Source organism: Epinephelus lanceolatus, chromosome 2 (genome assembly GCF_041903045.1).
Source record: "Epinephelus lanceolatus isolate andai-2023 chromosome 2, ASM4190304v1, whole genome shotgun sequence".
Classification (NCBI taxonomy): domain Eukaryota; kingdom Metazoa; phylum Chordata; class Actinopteri; order Perciformes; family Serranidae; genus Epinephelus; species Epinephelus lanceolatus.
In genome coordinates, this window is record NC_135735.1 from 7279830 (window position 1) to 7302509 (window position 22680).

Consider the following 22680-nt stretch of genomic DNA (forward strand, 5'->3'; position numbering starts at 1 on the left):
CGACATAAAAAGTTCATCATTTGAACTCTGTTGTTAGTCTCATTGTAGCCTGTAGCTCTAACTGCCTCTCTGGGCACCATGTTCACGTGTGCACGCTTGCATGCGAGACCAGCACAGTGCCCATGTCTCACAAGCGCGCACAAGGCCTAGTTGAGTTTAGGCAAAAAAAAAAAAAAATGCCTTGGTAAGGGAAAGATCTTGGTTGGGGTTAGGGGGCCTTCGTAATTAAAATTGGCCAATGTATGCGACGTTCAGAGAATAACTACAATTCAGTAGTGTGGGATGGAATCGTCAGCATTGAGGTTGCTGAACTGGGGGCGAGCAGCTAACAGCGCTAAATCCATAAACAGTGCAAACAACGGCTACAGTGCTGACAGAACTAACATTCTTAACCTTGGGGGAAGTGGAGGGTGGGCGCTACACTTTTGTGACACCGCTATCCTGATATCAGTGCAGTGGCAGTGAGCTAGCCAGTGGGATACGCACAGGGCTTGCATGCACTAACATGCACATATGGGCAGCACAGCCACCACACCAACCCCCTGAGAAGCTCAAGATTACAACACACAAAGAGGTAGTGTGAATTTATTCTCTGCTGTGGACGCCACTGCTCCACTTTATCTTTACACATAGTGGTTTGTTGCTCTAATAACACTGAATGCCAGCTCCTTGAAGGTTATGAAGCAGCTGCGGTCATGGTGCTAAGAGGTCAGTGTTGACTGTTGGCAGGAATCAGCTAGCAGACAGCGGTCTCCTGTTTCAAAGTCCAATGTTTTGACCTTCTCACTCTGCAAACTTAGCTGAGCAGCTTTATTTCTTACAAACAAGAATCATAATTCATGCAGCTGCTAGAGGGCTCCATCAGATAAACATAAACATATGTTAACTGGCTGTTGCTGACAAAACTGATATTGTCATATGTCTTGGCGGACATTCTCTATTGAACTGTAGGATTCTCTTTTTTTGCCTTGAGTGCCCTTTCATTAGGACATGTCTGGGCCTAATGAGACACAAGACCATGCTTCATTGTTGCTGTAATATTATAGTCCCCTTTCATCCCCAACATGCCTTGCTGGTCAGCCAGATGCCTTTCTGCTAACTAACTGTTCCCCTTATCATAAGCTTAGTAGAGGAGCTCCTTTTTCCTTTTCATAGAATCTTCTTAGAGAGTCTGTGCACGTCAGTAGAGGCCAGTGACATCGGCTGCTGTCTAATGACCACAGCACAGTTCTTCCAGCAGAAAAATAGGGAACCTGTGGAAGAGCATATGCTGCCTCACTCCCCACGTCCAGGTCAACATCATCATATGAGGGCTGGAGAAAGAGCCAAAAGTGGAAGCCCGACATCAGTGGGTGGTATTTTATATGCCCCCGGGCAGACACTGTGGTGAGTCTGGGGCAAAAGAAGCAGTGCCACATAAAGGAGAGCAGAGATGAGACCATCCTTGACTGTAGGTAATTGTCTCATTTGTCACATAGCTCTGTCAGTCGTGGGGAAAAAAAAGGGGGAAGCGAAGCTCAGCACAAGCTGGCTCTGAGCCAGTCTAAACCAAAAATACATATCCTGCAAACACACACAATAAAATGATTGTTGACCTCCTGTATGCACAAGCTGCCACAACAAATACAATATCACCTTTTTGTCACTAATCCACCATTTTGCTATCAAAGGCTGATTTGTTTCAAGTGCCTTGCCACTTCTGTCAGTTTCTCCTCCAACCACTGAATTGCTGTTTCATAGTTTTTCAGTAATTGTACCAAGTATTGAAGAACAGTGGATAGTTTACAGTCCTTTGCCAGATGAAATGCTTGAATGGTCCTAGCTTATTCTGGCATATTCTACTGCAATGCTTTGCTTATGGTTGCTTTGTAATTAGAGCTGAAACAATCACTCCATTAACTGAATAGTCAATCGACTGCAGTTTAAGTTACAGCTAGTTTAATGATTGATCTTTTTTTTTCAGTCATTTTACAATCAACAAATAAATATTTGCTAAATTGATTTGCTTGTTTCAGCTTGTGAGGATTTGGAACTCTTCTAATGTCTACATATTAATAAATTGAATGCCGTTTGGACACCACCTCACTGATAATTAGACTATTGAATTTATAATTGATTCAGTGGGAAATTAATTGGCAGATTAATTGATGAAAATAATTGATACATGTCCTCAACTCTTGCTTTGCCAGTGGATGGGTGTCACTGATTTACACAAGGGGAAACCCTGTTCCATGAAGCAGGTATAGTGAAAGACATGGTGCTGCCAAATGTCACACATATAACTCACTAAATGTGTTTCTTGCAACAGGGCCCTGTAATATTCAAACTTTTATAATGTTGACATGACTGTGTTGATGGTCTCTACTTTACTTGAGTAGTGACTTTAGTGTTTCTGTTACTGTGAGATAAAAATGATTTAGTAAGAAGGTGTCATAAACATGTGATAAGGCTGTTTGCAAGTTGTCAAAGAAGTGATCAGTGGAAGGCAGGAATCTGTTAAGAAGCAGACTGGTTTTCTTTGCTTTGCTTTTGATTAAACAACCGATATCTTGACTGAAGTAAATGGCTTGAAGTAAATGGCTTTAAGTTTCCATCAGAGTGGGTGGTCTCTGCGCAGGTTTACAATCAGACATGCAAAAGTGGTTTTCAGGAATCCAAGTCAAAACAAATTGCCAACACTTCAATGCAATCTCAACCTTCACAGTGGCCACAGGGCACAGTCATGACGAAAAGCTTAGTGCTTAATGCATAGTGTTTGTGCTCCTATAAGTAAGGTATGAGATATCTAAAAAATTAAAGCCCATCAAATTAGCACCCTCATCGGTTAGGTTTAGGAAAAGAATCATGGTTGAGGGTTGCCATTGTTACACACTTAACATAACGTTACGTAGGTTTGGGTTGGGAAAGTAAAGTTACATTTGTTTCTTGTGGTTCCTTGCTTGTCTCTCTTTGTGTCTGTGTGTCTGGGCGTGGCTCTCATCAGTCCTATTGCCATCAACCTGCTGTCAATGTGCCTGTTCACCTGAAAGCCATCCACTAATCAACCCCAGTAGTACAAATACCCCAGCTCTGCTGTCCAGTCTCCGCCAAATCGTTCAGTCTACCTGTTCTACTAACTACGGCCTATTTGTTGCTTGTTGTGTTTTTTTTTCCTCTTGGATTTTTTTTGCCTAAACCCTTGTTTCTCTGTGCCTCAGATCCACACTCACTGGTCACCCCTTTGCCTGCCACTCCAGCCTGCCAACCTGTTTCCAGCCCTGCTCAGCCTGCCTGCCCTGTTTCCCCCAAGTGCCCTGGATCAAGCCAAGACAGCCCTTCTTGCTTCATTGAAAATAAATCCATTTTAAACTGAACAGCTGTTTGAGTCATGCTTTTGGACCCAGTTCTCTCTATACTATACAACAGTAGGCTAGGTTTAGGAAGGTGAAGTTCCGTAAGATGAGAAACATGATTGGGTATTGTCACATTACATACTTAACGTAAAGTTACATAGGTTATGTTTAGGAAAGTGAAGTTAAGTAGTTCAGGATTAGGAAAAGAATCCTGATGGATGTCATCATGTTACATACTTAAATTTAAATAAGTTAGGTCAAGGAAATTAAAGTTATGTGGATTAGGTTGAGGATGATTGGGTTTCGTCACATTACCTTCTAAAGGTTGCATATCCTCATAATAATTCAAAGTTCACTTGGTTTCATACAGGATATGAACAGCGGACTCCTGGGGGAAAGTCCTGTGTTTGTTTGACCCATCCTCCACTGCAACCTGCCTTCCCATGTGGACTTTTGCTCTTTATAGTACTTCCGTCTTTATTCCTGTCAATGCATTCGCCACGTGAACACAGCCTTCACAATTACGTGGGTTACCCATATACGAATTATTTGCTCATGATTACGTTGCCTACATAGTAATTGTGGTGCTTTGCTTTTTGTAGGTGTACAAAAAGAATGTGCAGCGGCATATTGTGACTAAAATACTCACATTAAATACACTATTATGACACAGTCTTGCTTAACATGACAATAGTGGTATAAATACTGTGTATATTTGATCTGCTTGATTTTTAATTCACAGTAGATATCCACTTTTTGTTTAAATCCGTTATTTTAATGAGGCCGACTTTAGATAGCAGAATTCTTCTGATGGATACAGTTTGATTGATGCTGTCTATTTGGTGACTCTCCCTCAACTTATCTTCATATGAAAGGTACACAGACAAAAGAGGAGAGAGTGACTCCTAAAATAGTGCTGTTTTATAACAAACAGCATGCGGCAGTGGACATGACAGCTTCCCACTCCTCTCTCCCCTTCAGCCATAAGTTAACAAAGAGTGAGGACTGTATGAGCTAGGGAGCTTTCAGATCACTCACGCACCAAGTCCCAGCCCTATCTTATGTCACCCTTGAGTTCCAACGACTGAATTTAATTTTCAAACACAATACCTTCAAGATCTATTGTCATTTATTGTGAGCTGAGAACAACGAAGATATTATCCATGAGAGAGATATTCCTCTGGCAAGCATGATATGGTATAACAATTCTCATCTATCAATCTCAGCCAAGACATTGGGCTATTATTGTTATGACCACAATCATCAACACCCATAGTGAATATAAAATTGAATAATAAAGGATTCTGTTTTCTATTGAGCATACACAAAGAATTACTGCAGCTGTGTCCTTGATTGACCTTGACTAGGTGGACCCATTGAATATAAATAGTCATATTCAGTGATTCCAATCACAGCACTGCTCAAGCTTGCTAAATCCAGCTTGTAATGTGTGTTCAGACCTGAGCACTGAGTCACTGAGTGAACAAAGAGTGATGCGAATATTTAAAATAGTGAAAAACCATACAGATACCACGTGGCCATCAACCCGCACTGTGAGTTTATTTGTTAAACTGTATGTCTTTGTTGGTTTTCATCTGTCAGCATACTTTGCTATTAAATGCTATTCAGATTCTGAGCCTCCACAATTGGGAACCCAAGATGCAAACACAAAGACATGTTGGTATAGAAGGTTATTGTGGATGATATGGAGCTGATGAGAGTTTATTTTGGCTGTAAAAAAAAAAACACTAGAAATGGAACAGCTAACATCTACTGCAGCCTGTTTTTATTCCAATGGTGTCAAATACTTTTGGTTTGTGGACGTTGGTGTCTGATTCCAAAGCACAATGAACCCTATCGCATCTGTTTGAGACATATCGGGCTTTCAGCTAACTCCAGTGTAAACCCATCTGTGGCAATGATGTAGTATAAAGAGCGGGAAAGTTTCACTAGGGGTGGTGTATGGGTCAAACAAACACATGACTTTCACCCAGGAGATCACTGTTCATGTCCCATGAGAAACACTGAGTTTTTACAAAGTTGACATCATGTGGCATGTGTGAAAAGACACTATGCATGTAACAAATAGAAAGTGACATGCTGTCCCTGAGCATCCAAGCCTGATGCTAGACAGGTACCTAGAGCATGGCAAGGTATTCTGATTCAATAAAGGTATTCTGATTATAGTTTGAAGCATAGGGTCACTGACCAAGCTGTAGTATTTGATGAGTTGGGAGTGAGAACGTGTTGTGTGGTGAAGTCCACAAAATACCCAGACATGAATGGAACTGAAATTGGAATTTAATCACATAACATTCTGTGCTTCCTAATTGAAAGTTTGGAGAAATTTGGGAGTTTTACTTCCTAGCAGAAAGTTTGACAAGGACATCAATACCACTCTACAGCCTGTTCTCATTCAAAAGCTGTCCAATCTGGAAATCCGTCAGTAAAAAAAAACCCACCTCTGGAGGCACAGCTCAGAGTTTTTCGACTAATGGAAGTGCAGGGGCCTCGGCGATTGCTCATGCCCTTCACTTCCGGTGGATCCCCCAGATAATCGCCGTGTTGTTTACAAATACTTCGGGTAGAAAACCAGCAGAGTTTAGCTATATATCACATTTTTCACGTTTCTGTTTCACCGTGTAGATAATCTAATGTTTGTAAAGTCTATAAAACAAACGTTACTATTTCTGTGTGCACGTTTTGTAATTAATAACATGGTTATCGTAGATTAGCTGGGCTAACCATTAGCTGTTAACATTAGCCGTTAGCGGTGTCTGTAATAACCATAGACTGTATAAAAATAAGGTAATAACTCAATAAACGGTCTGTGAATAAAATATTTTTTCCAGCGGATATCTTAGTTACAACATGATTGAGCTAGCAAAGCAGTTTTGTGTTGCTATGTGTGGTATTTATTCAGTTATGGGAAATCACGATGTCTAGAAAGCATCAGTGGCTGCAGCTGACAGGGACAGTTAGCAAAGCTAACATCAGGACGTCATCTGTTAAAAGCCTCCCGTTGTCGGATACGACATGAAACTACTCCAGTTAGCTCAATCATGTTGTAACTCAGACATCCACTGGAAAAAAAAAAAATTCACGTTGACGAGACGGCGTTTTGGGTGGAGCAGTCGCTCTGGACGCGGAGCTTGCTGTTTCTGTAGGTACACATTTCCTGGGGACACCTGCACATCTCGGCCAAATACTGCTGTTCTGTCAGTGATTTCGGTGTCAGACACCGACCCAAAAAAGCCACCTTTTAAGGTGGTATGATACGTCACTGGGCTATGTAACACTACTGGACGGAACCATTGTGGTGTTATAAGAAACTTTATTGTCTCAAATGGAAAATTGGTTTTGGACACATAGTCGCATAGCACATACAACCATCATATACAATCAAGACACCCAGGAGACAACCATATAGTACTGCAAGAATGCCGATTTGAATAACATGATTGCACAGTCAGGACTTCTGGGCAAAATAAATACATCAACTTTGTTGTAACAGGCATGGCTAAAGAATAAAAGCTCCTTAAAGTTGTTCTAGCCCAGGAGATAATAATTAAAAGTGCAGAAAAAACTGTAGTATGAAAAGTGCAAATGAAACTGCTGCGAATAAAAACTGAACTGTGCAAATAAAAATGTACCAAAGCGTGCAATAGGTCAACAGTCACAATAGCAGCCCTGCTCTGCCAGGGTGACACCGCGGGGTCAGCAGATGAAGAGACTGGCATAACCAAAAGAACATTACAAGAATATTTTTTGTGAGGGGGGTGTCAGGCAGGGGATCCGCAGCTATGAGCCTCCCCCCTGCCTAGCTTATTGTATGTGTCCAGAAGGAAGGGCAATGGAGGTAATGGTTCCACAGCAGTGCCCCCCCCCTCTCCACCCTGACTGGGGTGGGGGGTGGAAGGGGGACTAAGGTGGTGGATCCCAGCAGTAGACCTCCCCTGATACGCTGCCAGTTGGCCAGATGACTGGACAGCACCTGTTGGTGTATAATATATAGATGGGCGGCGGCGGTATGTGTTGCAGTGGTATGATGTGCTGCTGGATGGCGTCTCTTTGACACACCACTGGTAATGACGTAATATAAAGAGCTGGGAAGTCCCTATATGGCAGGTGATAGGGGTGGTGTATGTGTCCAACAAACCCTGGACTTTCACCTGCAAGCCCAGTGTTCACATCCCTTATGAATGAAGAGCCAAACCATGATGTTTTTTCTCAGCCTAACCATGTGCTTTTGTTTTCTAAACCTAACCACGTGTCTCATTAGTGAGCTTCAGAGGTGATAGTAGGCAGATCTTGTTACTATTGTTTCCAGTTTTAGTGCCAATCTAACGGTAGTTGTGGCTTCATATTAAATGGACAAATGTGAGAGTGGTTTTGATCTTCCCAACTACCTCTCCAACAGAATCCCAATAAGCATATTTCCCCAAATGTCAAAAGAGTTCTTCAACAGTTGATGTCAATTCTAAATGATTCTGTATTATCTGTCATTACCTCTTCTCTTGAAAAATAGTGCTCTGCAGTTTTTAGTTTCCTATCCAGCCCTGACACGTCCAGCATGCAGTTCAATGAGCTCACACATACAGTGGGCCTGGATAATTAGAGTGGTTAACAAACATGTCTGTGACAGTCCACTTCTAAACTGGCAGTCACCTTACTCGGATTACCTAAATGCTGAACTAAAGACCTCATAAAATCACTCAACTGAGAGTAAATGCGTATTTTGTTACTAGCAGATTATAAATATCCTACACTGTTTTTTCAGAATGGATTATTTGCAGGCTGATGGCATGTTGATGTTAAAATTTCAGATATAAAAGTACCCCAGGATATAAAAGAAAGCAAGACACAACCAGTGTTGACAGGCTAATACAACAGCAACTTTTGCTTTAAATTTTGCTTACCACTGCTCAAGCAAAATTATTTGTACAGGAAAGATCTCACAGCGGTGGCACTATTTATTCTCCTTACTTTTTGACACATACAAAGATACAGTGTGGATAAATACCATATTCGCAAAATGTACATAGAGAGTCATACTACAGTATCAAGCTGGCAGTGCAGTTTGAGAAAGACCGACGTGTCCCACAGAACAGAAGGTGTCACAAACTGTCATGTGCAAGCAGAAGAGAGAAATCATGCAATGAGATTATTGTCAAATCAGGGTTTTGTGAAGTTCATCTGCATTTTTTTTTTTTTTTTTTTTGCATCCTCAGTTCATCAAGGACGAGTGCTCATCATTATTGTAATCGGGTTTGAATGAGGCAGTGATGAAAATAACTGGCTTGCAATACTGCCGGCTCTGACAGTATATTGTAGTCGGGGGGCATTGTGTATAGGTACAAGAAAGGAAAGAAATTTCATTGCAATACTCATAACAAGGTGGCACTGTGTATACTGTGTGTGTGTGTGTGTGTGTGTGTGTGTGTGTGTGTGTGTGTGGGGGTAATAGTCAAGCTGCAAACTAAACTAAACTAAACTGCAAGAGACAAGATGTAATGTGGAAACAAAGCTGTTGTACAATATCTTATTCTGTAAGCCCCAAACCAGTTCCTCTCATAGAACTGCTGAACAGTTTGTAACTTTGGTGGTAAGAAACACATCCAGTTTTATATTCTGTTGTCTGTACAGATGTCTATCTTATCAATTTTACATTTCACTTTAACAGGAAGACTACTCAATTTCATGATTTGCTCCCAGCGATATTCCTATGTCACTCTACATTTTTTTTTTATCTCCTATGAGCAGAGAAACAAGACAGCAAATTTCATCAAAATGTAATCTCTGTGCTGCCTGGGAGATGGATTCAGAGCTAACACTATGAGTTTTGAACTAGAAAATGTGCCCTAATACCCAGAAAATCATCCTGGGTTCTGCCATAACCATTAACTCTGCTGGGTACTGTCAAAAGCCCTCGTTTTTTCTTTATCAATTGATTCTCCATGGAGCTGTCCAACTCTCTGCAATTTTATATGAGATGACTTACAAGCTCTCAACTTGCATTTATTGCTATGGGAAAATAAAGTAAATGTTAATATAACAACTTACACAACACAGGGGCATAGGTATGAGATATGAAAGTTGAAATTAAGTTACAGTCACTAAGTCTTGCTCAGAAAATATGCTTTTAGTTTATCTCTGCACACAGTGGGGACATGTTTGCCTGCCTCTCTCTTACAGTGATTCTTGTGTTGTCCAGTCAGTTAGCAAGGTGGTCAGCAGTCTGTGTGGATACCTACTGCAGTCATGGGAAGCTTCTCATTTTTACTCATTAGTTTTTATGGAATGATTATGTTTCCAGGTGGCAGAACATGTTAGATTGGACAACCACTGCTCAACTTGTACACTCGATTTCTGACATTTCTCAAACCTGTTGTGTCCACTGACCCTTCTTAAGTCCCGCCCCTTTTCTCTCTGTAATCCAATAGCAGTTGAGCAAGCTTGGAACCCAGCAGAACCTCAGTCGATTTCCTTCTTTCCTGTTGTAGATATGTGCAGCGCCAGTCCATGTTGAAATGAAAACCAAACTTTGAAGATGTTTAAAAGATGTGGCTTGAGGACTGTCATGTCTGCATGTCTGCATGTCAAAGTATCCTTGAGCAAGATACTGACCCCCAAATTGCTCCCGATGGCTGTTCCATCAGTGTGTGAGTGTGTTGAAAACTGAGTTAAAGGTGACACCCTGTATGGTAGCCTCGGCCACCAGTGGGTGAATGTGACTCAGTGTAAAAAAGCGCTTTGAGTGGTGAGATGACTAGAAAGGTGCTATACAAGTGTAGGTCCATTTACCATTGTCTATAGTCACGTCTTAAGTTAGCTAATATTAGCAAAATGCCAGATAATTCGCTGTCTAATGTATAGCTATATCAACAGGAGCTAATGTCAGATCAATGTCAGCTTCCTCCTTAATTCTGTGGTAACATTAAAGAGGTTTGGAAAAGGAAACGTAGGTTGTTTGCTGACATATTTTTAGGATGACAAGAATCATTGTTAGTCAGATAAGATCAAGGCTAACATCCCTTTATATATAATATCTCTGTAAGGCTACGTGCCAAACTGAAGTGAACGTTATTTTCGACAGTGAAGAATACGATTGAATACATTGAGTATGTCACTGATCCACAGACGAGGAAAAGGGGACACATACTAGCAGTGGAGGAACAATGCTGACCAAAAGTCATATCATTCCCGTCGCTACTTGTTCCCTTTTTGTTGAGACCGGAAGCCACATTTGTATTTTTTCACCTTGTTATAAAAATCAACATCGTGAATACATCCTTCTATTAAGTGCTGTAGTCCCTCATGTCAGCTTCTTAAAGCTATATTGCCTTATGCCCTCTAATAAACCACTGTAGCACATGGCTAAACGGAACGGGTGTATAAGGAAGGGTCAATTCTTGCATCTAACATATATGTTACACATATGCATGCCACAAAAATAAATGCATTATTAAAAAAAATGACCAGTTGCAGGCAGTGCAGTGCTTTTTTGTTCCCAAATCTTCTATTTTGAAACATGCCAAATTGGTAGTTAGATCTCTACTGCTTGTTGCAAACCTGTGTGCTGTTGGGGCCACAAACATGATGCCATCATTTAAGCAACAGATTACCATGAACATTACATGGATGTGAGTCTAACAGGCAATTTTGCTCACAGTGAGATTAGTTTAATGATTGATTAGTCTAATGTTTATCTGCCATTAATACTGACCTACTTAGTGCATGATTATGCCTTCAGGAAGAAGAAAGTGCTTCCTTGAAAAACAACCCCTCTTCAACATGTATCTGCAGGAGCTATTTGTGATAGTTTTCCAACCTGTGCAGCAATGCATCATGGCATTAAGCAGGAACCAAACCCATTAGCTCATACAGCCATTAGCCATTAGCTCATGGCCCCTAAGCAGTCATGTCACCACTGCAACACTGGTTCCAACCTTTCCAAGGTTACTCGGCTATCCCTGTTGAATAGGAGAAGGTATCCCATGGTCAGTGATGGCCCCTTCAGTTCACCTTTTCTGTATTCACACACTTCTTCACTTTCTTTACTTCTTCCGTAGCCTTTAGCTTCTCACACCAGTGTAATGTCCTGCAGGGGCCAGGTGGAAACCCAGGACTTCCTGCCCCTCAAGCAACAACGCTACAACAGTGCCAACAGGGATATCGCTGTTTCTTTCCCAAATACTGTAACAACCCAGGGGCCACTAAGTGACCCAACACCAAACAGAAATAGCCAACAAACAGGATACTCTGTTTGGCACAGGGGAAGCGTCTTTGCTTGAGGGTCAGGAAGTCTTGGGGTTGCCCCTGGTACTCAAGGTTGTAATATGCTTTCATTGCAACACGGAGCATAACCGAGTGAAAACATCCCTGAGGACAATGCTGCTGATAGGAGAAGCTGACTGGACTGATTTGGATGTCTTCACACTTTCCTCTTTCAAGGTCTAATCTGAGTCCAGGCATTGCCTTTCCCAGGATGCAGAAAAGCTTGAGTGATCATCTGGATCACCAAGTTAATTCTTTCCCTCAGGTAAAGTGTAAAGTCCTCATATCTAACATAAAGCAACTCCCATATATTGCCTTTTACCAGTGGCACTCAATGTGTAGCAGGTATTTTTCCTTCGCAGTGACACTTTGAATCGAACAGTAGTGGCAGTTTGACCTTCTGTGCCCTCTTCACGGAGAGAATGACAGGTTGGAACAGGACTGAAAATGTCACTCCTGTCGCTCCTGGGCTCTGGCCACTCAGGGTGGTACACTAATTCAAACATACAGAAGGGTGATATACAGTATCTTAAACAGAAGCAAAAAGAAATGTCTGTATTCAGTGTTATGTTTGTACAACTGGTTGTTAGGGGTTGTAACAGAATTACTCATTAAAATTCAACACCTAAAGCTTTGAAAGATAACAGTAACACTGGAAAGCCTGAAAAAATATTCCAGGCTGTGCCTTTTTCGCTGAATCAAAGGGTATTTAAAACTTTGTGACTTTCAACTCGTGTACAGTCGATTCAGTCAACGCCAAGGCAAAAAGATAAGCATGGTATCTATGACTGAAGGGTCTCCATTTGTGTTACAGCATTGCCAGTCCCAAACGTGTTTCTGTGCTCAGTCAGGTAAAATTGGGGTTTATGTTCAATGGAAGTGGGCACAGTTCAAGAGAATAAAAGACATTCTGGTGTAGGAGAAAGGTAGATGTGGGAGTTTATTTCTTCCCCTCAGGTAGCTTCAACTTTCCTGGCACAGGAAATAAAGAAAAACTACCTTTTTGTTGAGAAGTTGATTTAATCTTTAAAAGTGCCGATAGAAACATAACACACATGTTTAAAGCAAAGGATATTCCCCTGTGGAGTATCTTGTAGAGTTTGTTGCCTGTGCGAGTCTCCCGAAACTTCATCGATAGACAGGATATGATCACTGTGGCACAAACAGGAATCAAGTACAGGTTGGTACAGCAGGTTCAATGGTTTCCCTACACACATACGACCTCTGAGTGTTTGACTGCGGGGAAAGTCAATGAGAGGCTCCACCATTCTCCTCCACCGTACGTCCGCATGACTAATGAAGTAAGCCAAGAAGGCTGGGGCACGACTCGTGGAGAAAGATTAAGAAAGAAGACAAAAAGCCTCCTCTTCTGAGGGAGAAATCGTACTCTTGTTCAATCTGCCCACATTACCTTACACTGTTATCCGATATAAAGAGACACACAATGCTGGTCAGTGTTGATGTGGTAGCTTACAGAGAAAGAGAGAAAGGACAGCAGCCTGTGAGAAGGGGTGGGGTGAGGGGGTTGTGATTGAGCCACTGAAGTGATTGTCTCCCAAACAATCCTGATTAAAAACTGATGAATCAAGTACCATCATCAACCAGACATAAAGGGCATCCACATTAAGTTCAATGTTAATGAAAAAATCAGGGCATGATTGCAAGTTTTTCTGACCCAATAGCAAAAGACCCAAGTACCCAATCTGTCACTGTTTGTATTGGTGTTGGTGGAAAATCATTTCAGCAGCCCTATTGTAACAATTCAAGTTGTTTTTGGGGACTGTTCATACTTACATTATTTACGGTGCATTAGTTTTGGCAGGTATATCCCACATAATCATGAGCCAATAATTTGTGTGTAAACCTACATAATTGGATCACGTGACCAATGTACTGATGGAGGTAAAGAAGGAAGTAGTCTGCATAAGGAGGCAGGCTGGGGTGTCAGCGGGTCACAAAGCACAGGACTTCCCCCAGGATACCAGTGTTTGGAACCGTGTGAAACTGAGTTATTTTAAGATACGTTGTCACCATGTTTCTTTTCATAAACTAACCACAGTAACTTTACTTGCCTACACCTAACCTACTTAACTTTATGTTAAGTAAATAACTCTTTGTAAAGTCTAATTATCATTCATGATATCATGCATATAAGCCGCTACGTGGACATTTTCGTAGGACATCATACGAATTGTTGTATAGGAGGATACGTCGATAATTCGTACACATCTGAAAATGCACAGATTTTTATGCTTTCTTACACTTTGATTTAAATGCCAAATTTATCATTAAATTGTGTGTACTTTTAAAGTCTTCGTTGCACTTATGATTGGAATTATGATCTGGGAATTACAGCTGTGAACACTACTTCCTCCGAGAATAAAGTATAATCTGTTTTGCAAATTATGTTGGGATGGAAAATGTAATTCCTGCCTAGGTTAGATTCACAGGCAACATTTTTTTTTTTTTAAGATATTTTTCTGGGCATTTTAGTCTTTAATTGACAGGACAGGTGAGTGTGAAAGGGGGAAAGAGAGGGAGAGTGACATGCAGCAAAGGGCCACGGGCTGCACTTGGGGCGCCTGCTCTATCCACTAAGCCACCAACGCCCCCACAGGCAACATTTTTCTTGTGAGTGTGTGAAGAGCTACTTTTTTTTTGCATCTAGTGCAGAGGTGGCTAGGTTTGATGGCTGAACAAAGTCCAGGACTTGGTAACACTTTCCATTATGGCCCCCAAGATACAGCACTATTCTACTCATTTCATAGTGTAGTTTCTTTGTACTGACAGTGTACCAGACATTGCAGTACGTACAGATACGTACACGGTGGTGTAACTGAACAAGGTGAGAAGTCAGGAAATAATACTTATTTTATTATTATAGGCTACATGACTGTGATGAGTGGTCACATCAGACCAATAAAGCCATTTTAACCCAAGCTATGACCACCCATCGTTCCCTAAATCTAACCAAGTTGTTTCTAACAGATTAATTGTTTAAACAGTTTAGAAACCATGGACATATAATCATGAGAAAAGAGGCATCAGATCAGAAAATGCTTTCGTCCTAGAGGGCATGGACAGACAACGCAATTTGTCATTTAATTTGAAGAGCTTGTCAGAGGGTCTGGTTTGATTCTGTAATGGATAAAACAAATAACTTTTTCTAAACATTTCAAACATTTAAGCTCCACAGTGGAGATCGTCTTTGTTGCTCTTTTATACATATTGCCCTAGTGTACTTGTCGAGGCTTGGCTTCTTGACAATACACCAAGTTATTTATAACTTTCAACACTTTCCTCTTGTTCTAGGGAAGGAGCTTTTCAAGACTGAGTCCCCAACCGTTGGATTTTTTAGCACTTACACCAGGGATATTCAAACTTTTGTGAGTGGGGACCAGATAAGATAATGTGAAAACACCTGAAGGGCCAGCTGCTTCTTGAATCATACAGGTTATAAGAAAATGAATGAGACAAGTGTAAATGGTTCATCTTGCAGTAAAAAAAGTATTCAACTTTTCACCACTCCTGCAAGTGACTTGTTTGCTTCTTTGCCGTGGCCATGTCTGCTACTAGTAGGAAATATCTTCTGTTAGGTAACCATTCATGTGCTTGTTTGCCGTCTGTTTATAAAAACACATTGATTTCATCCATGTAGTTTCTACTTGGTGCATGTCTACAAACTGTAAGTGTTCCTGCTTGATTAACCAATATTGTGAGGTGGGCTGCATTTAGTATATTTTGAACAACAAGTCGTGGGCCGTTTAAACTCAGTGCACAAGCCATAATTGCCCCTTGGGCCAGACTTTGGACATGCCTGACTTAGACGATAAAAATAAAGATTTTTTTTTTTTTTAAAGAATGTCTTATGACCAGTTTTTTATATTTATCCTTTCAAAAGAATTTGAGTTTTTGGCATTTAACCTCACTGGCTCTGCATGAGCTGAGTGGAGTCAGCTGCTAGCAGCTAACGGTACTAGCTCCATAAACAGCACTAAACGATGGCAACAGTGCTGACAGGGCTAATGGTGTTAACAAGAGAGAAACTTGAAGGTGGGTGCTATATTTCTGTGACAGTGCTGTATGAGAACAGTGCAAAGTGTCGGCAATGAGCAAGCCTGCGGGATACACACATGCACTAACATGCACGTGCAGCCAGATCGGCTTACCACAACAAACCACAGAGAAGCTCTGATACAACACACACAGAGGTAGCGTGACTTCATTCTTTGCTCAGGACGCCGTCTCACCACTCTACCTTTACAAAGCAAATGGTAGCTGCTGCTTCATTAATGCTTTGAATGTTGCATACAGAGCCTTTAAATTCAATAATATGGGACCCTCAACTTGGAATCTCTTTTCTGTCCTCAAGCAAAAACCTCCAAAGGTTCTGCTCATTCCTTCATTCTGAAAGGACCTTAGATAACAATATAAAAAAAACCTGTCTAGGGCAGTGCTTTGAAAAAGTTGAATAGAGAAACTTACAAGAAATCAAATAATCTCACATTCCTCTATTGACTGTGCTAGAGCTGTGTCTGCACAGGAGAGAGGGACCATAGCGGTTGGTATTCAAGCAGCTCAGATGTATCTTCCCCTTTGTGCAGTATCTTACTTGGATGTTTTGAACACAGAGCATTTGTGGAACCTTACCTGCCTACAGGGGCATAGTGTTCATCTGTTAGCATGACAGTGTATAGGTGTTCAAAAGGTAACTCTCCCACTACAGTCCGCTGCAGACCATTGGCTATGTGATGAAATGTCTTCAGAGTCTTTAAATAATTTGAATTACTCTAACTGCATAGTCTGATTGTGGTTAACTTTATGATTTGTGGGTTGAGGAGCCATACAGTCATCATCAGCAACCATGAGTAACCATAATTGCAATCTCCCAATCAACACTCCCAGACAGAAGATTAGTGGATAATGCACTTAATCAAAACACTGACTTTAACGTTGGCGTCCGACAGAAAAATATCTTATTATCATTAAGGGGTGTTCATTATTGTAATCAGTCACTTGTGGCTCTTGTTTTGCTCATGAGTAAATACAGCCTAATGTTTTTGGATTCATTTTCATCCCTGTCTTCTCTACTCTTCTTTCTACTAATTTGTCACTTTGCATCTGCAATAACAAAAGAAGGGAATGAGCCTTATCTACAGCATGGTTCCACAAGTAATAAAAGCACCTGTGGCTCTCATTAAATAATTTTCCCTGATGACATTTTAGCTTTACTCTGCTGTGTCTAAACAGGCTTTAGCGGGTTTAAATTGGTCTTTTGAAAGCACAATCACACTTTATCCTCTGATAAGAGGGCACCTCCAGCCCATGACAGCAATGTCTCATCAAAATGGGTCATTTTCTTTTTTAATTTCACAGTCATTTAATTCTGACCTCTTTGAACTCCCAAAGCCTGAGAAATGAGCAACCTGACTATAAACACTGCAGAAACATGTGAAAGTGTCCTCAGGGAATTGGAACAAAACACTATTTTGCTCATGTGTACGATGCATGTGTGGGCTCTTTTTTCCAATTCTAGTAAGCACAGACCCGCAGATGTTGAAGACAAAGCGCTCCGCTTCTTTCTTTGCTCTCATGTGGGACATATAAAATGGCCAGAGGAACTGGTAGCCTGCGCACAAACTCAATATTCCTCTCATAAATCTTTCGGTTTCTTAATAGAGACAAAGCGCAAGTGAGCATCTGGGTCGCAATTCCATTGAAGGGGTGGAAAATTTGTTTTCCTTTGCCCCTCAAATGCTCTCCTAGTTGGGGGATCAATTTATCATGCAAGCAAATGATCCTTTTATTTTTTGTTTTTGCATGTGCACGTTTCACTGCTGCACGGTAAATTCAAATTGTTATGCAGTTTGGACATATACGGTAAATTACAGGCTTGGGATAAGAGATAGTTTTGCAGTACATGAAGCAGTGGGAGTTTTCCATCCTCTGCTGAGTGGAGCTGTTTCCTCCTCTGTGGTGGATTCACTGCAGAGCGAAGGCGGATTGGGACCGTTGTTCTGGGTCAAGAGCAGGCAGCAGAAACCATTCTCCCTTTGAGTGTTGTTTGGTTAGATACTCTCTCAACTCCCACACAAATAGATGAATAGCTTTTCTTCGATATTTTTCACAACTGTGTCAAATATTTGGCCTTTGCTAAATGTTCCCACTAATTCTCCACCTTCAAACATCCCACTGTGAGAAGGTGAATTGATCTGACATGCTCCTGTGCATTGAAGAAGATACATCCCACTTTATTTTTTCCACCAACCACTGTTGTCATTCAGATCATCCTGCATTCCTCACATCTTTGTTTTGCAGCCACTGCAAATCAAAACGACCTGTCCCATAATTCATTGCAGCTGAAAGAGAGGGTGGATGTGATTTATTTCTCGTGATTAGCATAGAAAAGGAAAAGGTGTGTTATTGAGAGGGGGAGAGGAAGATGAGGCCCTTTGAATGTGACATTCCAGGCCTGGTTCACTGGTTTAACTGAAGCCACATAACAGGTCTCATATAACCTTTAACTTTTACTGTATCGCCATGGCGACTGCTGAGGTAAGCAGTTGATCTCATTAAAACAGGAGCTTAGGCTGACAACAGTTTGGAAGTTGTCCTTGGGAAACAGAAACAGCAGCCTTGGAATGCTAGCGCAAGTCTCATTGCTTTTTGGCAATATCCGTTTTTATTCAACAAACCTTTAAAGCTTGTGTTTCAAAACCTCATTAGCATGATAATAAGATTCAGGAGGACAGCGTACAATGTAGCAGGGCAGACCTTGATACCCTGCAAGATGAGCCTGTATTCCAGATTTCCCTTTGTGAGACCCTGATTTTAGCATGCGGTGTCTAAGGCCAGGTGCTGTACATCCAAGACATTTGAAATTCTAGTAAGACGCCTCCACGAATAATGGCTGATATTTATCACACCATCACAAAAAAACCACATTAATTATGTTTTCATCAAATGTGGGGCATGTTCTAAGCAAATTTTCCCAACTTCCATAAAACATAAAACAGCATCTGTTTACTAAAAGTATAAAAAAGGGTATGAGGGCCATAATTAAGAAAATTTTGGTCAACTGACATTCTACTTTCTCTTCAATCAATCGATTGGTTGATGGGGGAAAAAGATGCATATAATCTCTAGGTTAACTAAAGCCTTGTTCACATTACACGACTGGCTGACCAATCTTGAGTCGTGGAGATCTTTTCAGTGTTCATACCAGGCGACGTGTGTTTCTGTCATTGGGAGTCTCGCCAACTTAGTTACGACCTGTGTGTGCACACCACAAGATTTCACTACCGAGTCCTTGCCGACAGAGCCCCAGATAATGCAGTGACGTCACCAAACTACGTTTTGTCACGTGTGACCAGGTCATTTGTGCCCTGCTCTGTGCTGAGAAGAAACAGAAAAAGAAAAACGGGATTTGGGTAAAGGTGGGTTGCTGCATGCAGATTGCGCAGGTTGTCAACTCTGCAGAGAGAGTTGGAGGTGAGTTCTGTGCCACTAGCCTATTAGCTTGCATCGTACTGTCTATATAGTCTATGCATGTATTCTGACCCAGATTATTGTACCTGTCATCGAATGGGTTTTTGGGAGATGCTACAGATGACAGCAGAGGACTCTGATTTCTTGCTGGGGCTGGTAGAGCCGTACATCGCAAGGAAAAACACCAGATTTTGGCTTGCCATATCCCCTAGAGAACATCTCTCCTTGACCCTGCGCTATCTGGCCACAGGTGGGTTATTTAAATTGCGTGGAAGTAAAAATAAATGAATTAGATCTGCCTCCAGAGCCTGGGTCAAAACACAACGCGCACTACATGCTCCTGTGGATGCCGCTTGTCCCCCTCACATTCCGTCCTCCTGCGTGCTGACGTGGGACGTATCCCGCCTGTCATTGGCTGATGCTCTTTGTCAGTCGTGTCACACCTCTCTCTAGCATGCCAGATATCCAGTCCCAGTCTCAGACGAGGGGGCGACTTGCTCGTAGGCTTGTTCACACATGAGGACTCGTCATGGCAGACTATCTGCCGACTCACCTCCGACCCAAGGTGGCTCTCAAGATCCTCTGCGACGTCAAAATCGCGGTGAAAATGGTGTAATGTGAACTAGGCTTACGTTGGCCACAGTACACTGAGTGCACTCTACCTCGTGGTGTTGTGTGTTGACCAAAATGTTTTTTTTCTCCCCTGAGCTCGACATTAACAGTTGCTTAGGGTAAATAATCTCTGGGTTCAGACAAGTGGAATGCCTCAAGTGAAAATTAAACGTGATCTTTAATGTAATATTGTCTGAAAATAAAGCTTCCGCACTGAAGGTTTTTCCACCAGAGCTGCGTGCGTGAATCCACCTCACCACTAAACGTTTAACCGATGAGGAAAATCTGACATACTGGACACCATAGAAGTTAACTTTTGGGTTGATGATGCGAGAATGACTTACCATTTTTAGCTCAGACTCTAACGTCAGCCATCCTGCTGCTCCAACAATAATCACATCCTTTTGAGAAGCTTTGTGATGCAGCCTTGAACTGCGTGTGTCTTTTTGGAGATTTAGTAAAATGAATCCATAATGATAAATCCAACACTGAATGTCTTCTGTGATTATTTATCTGTTTTTTTGATGAAAATGAGAGTTGGAAAATGTTTAACTTTGGGTAAAAGGTTGCACTTGTCACTGTCACCAGCCGTCGAATGACAGTGGAGAAGGGGCGGGACAAATGCTGCAAAGACCAACCATCACAAAGGACAAATCTGTGTGTTAAATACCATTTTTCAACAGGTAAAGAAACACTTTGGTGAGAATTTTGTCGACCAACTGACCAGAAGATTACAACTCTACATGGTATACATGGAAACACATGTAGTCTGGCAGATAACCCCCCAAAAACAGTGATTTTGTTTTTTTGCATGGATAACAAACAAGACACCTGCAGTGACATCCCACTTCAAGTTACAAATCAGTCAATACAGTTTAACAGTATGTTCATACATCTGCCAAATACTGTGGTTACAACAATGTAAACAATACCTTTAACAAAAGGGAACGTGTTTCATAAAATCTTTGAAAGGAATCCAGGTTAAAACAAAGCTCTTGTGGGCTTCACATACTTTATATAAGAGTTTTTCCTAGAGGCGAAAGAGACAGCACCTTCCTTAACCACTGTAAGAATGACGTGACCTTATTTGACTTCCAGTTAAAAAGAATAAGGCTGTGAGCCACCAGTGAAGCAAATGCTTTAGCATTCGCCTGTAGGGTTGTGACCCTGCATTGTGGGGGTGATATACCAAAGATGGCTGTGTTTTTTTTTAGAGATATTTGAAAATATTTTTCCTCAGTAGCTGTTGAGAGAGTGACACGCCCAGAAACTGTTCTACTAATGCTGGACTGTGGTTGCATGTTGGACAGTCAGGGTCTGTGCTGGAAAAGAGTCTGGCAAGTTTTTGCCCCAAGTAATGGAGACAGTGAAATACAGTAAAGTGAATTAGATCGTGTTGTATACACAGTGAGGAGGTGTGTATACGAGTTAAACTATTCCACCAAGCATCCTGAGTGCTCCCAGCTCTTTCTCAAGCAGTTTTGAGTCCTGTGTTTGTTTGACCCATCCACCACACTTCCCTCCCACCATATTCAGACTTCTCACTTTTTATACTGCATCACTGCTGCAAATGGGTCTACTGTGGAGTCACTTAAAAGCCTGGTATGTATCATAAGCCCCGTTTCAGGTATGATTCAGTTCAGTTTGGGACACATTTTTTCCGTTTCCACTGTGAAAAGTTGTGGATGGTACCAATGGAACCGTTCCTAACCGTTCCCATTGTGGTCCCTCTTCTGCTGGGGTACCTAGCACATTGATCCAGTACTAAAAGGTGGAGCTAGAAACACTACAGTCTGTTGATTGGTCAATAGAGTGATCGGACACTCTTGGTCAGGGCGTTGTGTCTGGTTTTGAGGCTCATGTAACCACTGTTCATACTGTGGAAAGTCTTACATACATTAGTAAACTTTAACTATAAAATGAAAGGATGTTTTGCTGCCTTCAGCAACAGCTGTCGAGTGAGAAAAAAAATATTTTATTCACTGGGCTGACTGCCAGCAACTTATAAGGTGGAACGTTTATTTGTAATGTTACTCAATGCATGAGTTGACGACGTGAATCCATCAACCAACCTTAAATTTCAATGTGACAATTTTGACCGTTCCATTAGCTTTTATTATCTTTATTATCTAATCCTCACTTGAAGAAAAAAAAAAAAGCAGCACGGAGCGTCGTTCCTGTGGGCTACGGCAACACTAAACCCCTGAGCTTGCCTGAGAAGGACTAAATGCACAAACCTGCTGTTTTTAGATATCTAATTGAGAGAGACTCTCACTGCAGCCTGTTCTGTTTTGTTCTGAAAATGCTGGCATGCATCCTTGTTCTGTGGACGATAAACAAGGTGCAGACTTCCATCTGTGTCACCAGTGATGAGAAATTACAGTGAGAGCGGGACGGAGCAGTGAGTGACAACAACCCCGCCCACATTTAAAAGAATTGTTTGCGGTGGAAATGCTAAACAGACCTATGGTCTAGGTACCATGTCTGAAGGGTTACTTTTGGCTCCAAATGTACCATACCGAAAGTGTTTGGTGGAAACGGGGCTATAGAGTCGCTAAAGGGTGCCTTGTACATCAAAATCAGACCCAACGGCCACTCACGGAGCTGCCGTATTTGACGAGTGAAATTTCATGATGCTTAGTATTTTAGAAATGTTTTCAAAAATGTCATGAAGATTTATAGTTTTATAATTTTATTTTAACTAGAACATCGCCAAATTGATTATCTTAAAAAAAGACAGCACAGTTCTTAAATTTATAACTTAAGGTGAAAGTTAATGAGACCACAGACAGGTGGCTTGAGGCATTTCCCATAGCACCACAGGCACACTGCGTTCATCACATTAATGCATTTGCAGTAAAACAGATCCCAGTCTGTGTGTGTGTGTGTGTGTGTGTGTGTGTGTGTTGTAACAACTAAGAATGTTGTAGCCAGTGTTTACTCTCGGGCTGCTGGCATTCCCACCTGAGCT